Raw genomic sequence first — 5,787 nt, 5'->3', positions numbered from 1 at the left:
AAAAAAAAAATAGCTTAACTAAAATGATTTTCTAATAAAGGAAGAGTAGAATTGTAGCAGAGCAAAAATATCTTCAGTCCATTTGGGGTTGTTTTGGGTGCTTGCTTTAGGCAATAGTACATATGGCTGTTTATCTGTATATATTTTATTTTTTAATATGTAATGATTGTTGAATAATATGCAGAGGTGGGTAGCCACATGTGACATTAGATGTTAGAGAGATTAGTTGAGTGACAAGTATTAGTGTTTTAAAGTTTGAATTAAATCAGAAATGTATTTAACAGTATGCAACACATGGGTGATCGAGAAGGAGTGGGACATAGGTTTGAGGGATCAATGATTAAAATTTATGGGTGTAGGTGGGGAGAGTGCAGAATTTGGGCTTGTCCTAGATGTGGCCATTTGCCTGCATTTTCAGAAAATGAATATGGAGTGTAGCTCTATAGAAGGTTAGAGTTCTGATCTGGGAAAGAAATATTGAGAATCCTGTTTACACGAAGAGTAAGCCCACCAGTAAGATTACGAACTTTAGTGGGCAACTTTTGTGTGTCAAGTTTGGGATGTGTCAAGGGTAACAGACAGTCATTATTCCACAGCATGTGGAAGTTGGCTTGTATTGGAGAGAACTCTTACCCTTAATGCCCTGGGGTAGGTTCTCAGCTGGTGTAAATTGACTTCAGTGGTGTTATGACAATTTATAACAGCTAAGAAGGTAGGGTTACCATACGTCCGGTTTTTCCCGGACATGTCCGGCTTTTCGGCAATCAAACCCCCGTCCGGGGGGAATTGCCGAAAAGCCAAACATGTCTGGGAAAATGCTGGCCGGGCACTTCCTCTTCCACGGCTGCTCTGCTCCGCTCCTCCCCTCTCAGACTTTCAGAGCCGAGCTGCCCGAGCCAGCGCTACCGGCTTCGGGCAGCCCCCCTCGCCACGACTCCCCGGGGAGGAGCGGAGCAGCTCAGCTGGAGCCCGGGAAGGGAAGTGCCGGGCCGGCGGCTCGGGGTCCGGAGGCAAGGGGGGCTTACCAAAGCAGTCCACAAAGGCTGGAGTGGAGCCATCAGATCTGGATTTGAATGATGGAAACAGAAAGAGAAGGAAAAACTGGGGGGGAAAAGGCAGCCTTCAAATAGTATAAAGTGAGTAGTGTCTTGGGCTTGTGCCTGGAAGACCACGTGGACTTTTTAAAAGAGAAAAACCTAGAAGAGATAAGTTTTCTTCCTAACTTGCTTAAACAGAAGAAAAAGGAAGGTCCTGGTTGCAATGCAAACGGGATGTAATTATTGGAAAACCTAGAAAAAGAGATGTGTCTTACACTTTTCCCTGAAAGTGGTCTGCCTTGGACTTAAATTTTTCTAGTGGGTGAAAAGGTGAAGACCCAGCGCTTAGCATGATTTGCCCCAGATTCCCTGGAGTTCACCTTAGGGGTATCAAGAGGGAATGTTCCCTACAAGCATATTTGTTGTGGTGGAACAATGAGGAGAAGGCGGTCTCCTTTTATTGCTTGGGTGACCTTTGTGGGAGCAACTTCAGCAGATGGGAGAGATCAGTAATCAGATTGATACAACTCAAGAAAAGGATCTGATAAAAACAAGCTGAAGTGTTTGAAATAACCAGCTTGTTCAATGAGCTTGTAGGTAAACATCAGGCAGAAGATAGTGTAATGGTAGGGTTACCATACGTCCGGTTTTTCCCGGACATGTCCGGCTTTTCGGCAATCAAACCCCCGTCCGGGAGTCTACACTAGTGGAGTGCCTGACTCTAGAATTGGTGCAGCTGTTTCGTGTGGCTGGGAGGGAGGAGGGGGAATGTGGGGCGCTCAGGGGAGGGGGTGGAGACTTTGGGGAAGGGGTTGGAATGGGGGCAGGGAAGGGGTGGAGTTGGGTGGGGGCGGGGAAAGGGGTGGGGGTGGGGGCGGGGAAGGGGTGGAGTTGGGGCGGGGCCGGGGCCCCGTGGAGTGTCCTCTTTTTTCAATGTTCAAATATGGTAACCCTAAAGAAGGTGCCCCATCACTGGAGAATAAGAGAAGCTGTGTGGGGGAATTTCACAACTATTATTGACTGAAAAATTGTAAAATATTTCTGAAGTCAGGTGGATAAATGAAATTGACCAGAACATGCAGCTATGACTAAAGTGAGAAACACTGGTTCCCAAACCTGTTACATTGTTAATGAAATATTGTACGTTTCCCAAAGCCCTAAACCAACCAACCAGTCAAGGGACTTAAAAAAACTTAAGTTGAAATTTATTTTGATTTGTCTAAATATTTTCTAGACTAAAATACTAATACCTTTCCATGCCTCTCCCCACTGACACATTTTCTTTCCTCTCCTCTGTTCTTTGTTTCTTTTGAAACCTGACATTTGCTTCCAAAAAGATAAGAACTAGATGGATAGAAACCTGGTTTTTGGGCCTCATCTACCTTTCAGTGGAAGTCCATTACATTCCTTAGAGTCTTCTAAACTTTTAACTAGGGAGAGATACAGGGTCTGCACCTGGTCCCATTTAAGTCAGTGGGAATTTAGCCATTGGCTTCCATGGAAGTAGAATTGGACTCATAACGTAAAAATGAAATATTTTCCATTTGAGTTAGGAATAAAGTTCTTCTTTTGTCTACCAGTTACAGTTTTATGCAGTCTTTTGTCTTTAATGAAATTAATGTAACTAATCAAATATCTTTCAAACAGTTTATAAATTATATTTTGTAGCAATAGGTGCTTCCTTAATACAGTAGACAGTAAATCAATATTTATTCACCTGCTGGTAAAGCATTTTTTCCAAAGACCTCTTCAATCTTTTTCCTGGTGTCAGGTTCCTATCCATTCTTGAGATCTGAATTTAACCTTTAGTAACATGGTGGGCTTTCCATTTAAACCCATAAATGAGAATTTATTTTACTTTCATTCAAGATAGGCTTTCGGGGCAATTACCTCTGCCAGAAAGTGTTTGCTACCACTGCATTTATTTTTCAGCTAGTGGAATCCTGGGTTCACATTTCCACTTAAGAGTGTTAAATGAGTTCATCCATAATTTATAACTTAGCTTGAATTTGGAAGTTTCCTTTGCCTTTCAATATTTTGTTTAGATTATAATGAATTAAGATGTTTAAATGTTGAAAATGCAGCTTTCCAACAAAAATGGTATGTGTTTGCCATTCCCCAAAGCTACAATAAAGAGAAGTGTTTCAGGCCCTGAAGTCTAATTCTCTTTAGTATGGATGTTGAAAAGTAGGGAGAGGGTTCAGTGAAGAGCTACAAGAATGATTAAAGGTCTTGTAAACATATCTTACAATGAGAGACAGAAGGAACTCAATTTGTTTAGTTTCTCAAACTGAATATTTTAAGAGCTGTCTTGATCACAGTTCATAATTACTGAACAGGTAGAAGATTCCTTTTTGCTAGATTTTTTTTTTAAGAGCCTTCTTGTACAAAGACATAACAAGATCTAGTGGCTGGAAGTTGAAGATAGCAAAGTTTAAAAACTGGAAATAAGGCCTGCTTTTAATAGTGAGGGTTATCAACTATTGGAATAGCTTATTAAGGGTTGTGGTAAATTCTCCATCACTTTGGATTCTTTAAAGGTTGAATGTCTTTCTCACAGATATAACTTAATTCCACCACAAGTTGTTGGATGTAATGCAGGAAATACTGGGTGAAATTCTATTACTTTTATTCTGCAGGAAATTAAACTAGATTATCATAATAGTCTCTTCTGGCCTGAAAATACATGAATCTGTTCTTTAGTTTTCCATGAGGATAAGATGGTCCTTCAACCTTTTAACTTTCTTCATAAAGCAGTTTCAGATATTCAGCAGGATCTAGTTTTCAAAGGGTCATGCTGCCTTCATTGCTTGAATATAAGAGGAGGTGTTTTTACCTGAAAAAGCAATTTAATTTAATTTAAAAAAACCAAAACCTTTGGGTTTTTTTTGTAGTAGTGGTGTTTTTCTGGCTTTGGGGGAAGGGTCCAAAAACAGAGACCATTTCCAAACAGCATCTTTCTAAATGAACAGAAGGATATATCAAACCATGCTACAAAAGTTAAATTGCCTCCTCCAGAAGAGTTATTACATGAGTTGTGATGGCTTCCCAGAAACGTTTGCCTCTTATGATCTCTGCAAAGCTCATTAATAAGAATTAAAGTTAAAGATGGAAAAGACCTTTACATCATCCAATTAATTTCCCTGCCAGTGCATTATTATTTTCTGTAGTATACTTTATACTGCTGTGCCACTTGGCTTTCGCTTCACATTTTTACCCAACGTTACTGTTTTAAACCCAGAGGCTAAGTTGACAGAGCTTGTTGGATAAGGCAGTCTCTTTAAACAGACATGATCAGTTTACCGTCAAAGTGATTCCTGCTCAATAGTTTCCCAAAGTGGAAAAATTGGAGGAAAATATATAAAGGAAGAAAAAAGTGTATCCAACCTACAGGTTCATTGCCCTTCCCAGCTCTCAGAAATAGTGAAAAAATATATTGCTTCTGTAGATGTACACTCTCCTGCCTTCCATCCCTGCTTGTTTTTTCCAGGAAAGCAGTCAGGGGCTTATGAAGTCTACATACTTTCTTTATGCTCTCTAATGCATGTTAATTGCTTTAACTTCTCCTAGTGTGTAGATCTGGGAGGCTGTATATTCAGAGAATTCTACTTACAGACAAATATCATTTTTAGAGTTAATACTGGATTTTTTTTTACTGTAGGAAATTACAGCAGCAAGCCTACTTCTATGAAGACACTATAGCCAGGAAAACCTGCTGCTTTCAAATTTTACTGTTCCTCAACAGAACTGCTGGCTGTCATTTAGACAATTTGTGTATTTTCTTTTGCAGTTAATAAAGCTATAGCATCTTTGTCCAGAAGATGGCATATGTCAGCTGTAAGATCAGTGTCTTTCACCAGAGTGAGTTAAGAATAAATCAAGTAATAATGTAAAGGGTCTGATTTTTAACACAACCTTAACTAGGCCTCATTTTTCATGCAGGTGCAAATATTTGCTGACACAGTGTAGATCATTTAGATGTCAAAATGCCTGACTCTATCTGCAGATCAGGTTAGGTTTATTTCTAGAAATGTGATTGGGTGGGTGCTCCTGAATCTGAAACACAGTAAAAAAAATAATAAAAAAAATAAATCAGAATTGTAGCTGACCAAATTGTTCAGAGAGGCTCTGACTGGGTACTTTTCACCTTCCCTTTTCCTGTGAAACATTGGTTTGCTTAAAAGGTCTATACTGAAATGTTGGTCTTTATATTTAATAATAATAATAAAAAAATCTAAATATTAAGGCCTAGATGTAAACAGACTATTCCTTTCAGGTAGAAAAGTTTGATACATACCTCCTAGCAGTGCATTTTAGAACAGTAGATTGGTTATAGCTAATTTATGGACATTTAAATACTAGAAGTACTTTCTCATGCAGAAATCTTGTACTGCAGTATTATAATTAGGGCCCTACCAAATTCATGGTCCATTTTGGTCAATTTCATGGTCATAGGATTTTAAAAATAATAAATTTCATGTTTTCAGCTATTTAAATCTGAAATTTCACTGTGTTGTAGTGTAGGGGTCCTGACCCAAAAAGGAGTTGTGTGTGGAGGCGGGGGGTCAAAAGGTTATTGTAGGGGGGTTGCGGTACTGCTACCCTTACTTCTGCACTGCTGCTGGCGGTGGCACTGCTTTCATAGCTGGGCAGCTGGAGAGCGGTGGCTGCTGGCTGGGAGCCCAGCTCTGAAGGCAGAGCCACCACCAGCTGCAGCACAGAAGTAAGGATGGCATAGTATGGTATTGGC

The sequence above is a fragment of the Terrapene carolina genome, unplaced genomic scaffold (genome assembly GCF_002925995.2).
Source record: "Terrapene carolina triunguis isolate 2854851 unplaced genomic scaffold, T_m_triunguis-2.0 Scaffold66, whole genome shotgun sequence".
NCBI lineage: Eukaryota > Metazoa > Chordata > Testudines > Emydidae > Terrapene > Terrapene triunguis.
This window is presented reverse-complemented; position numbering follows the sequence as displayed.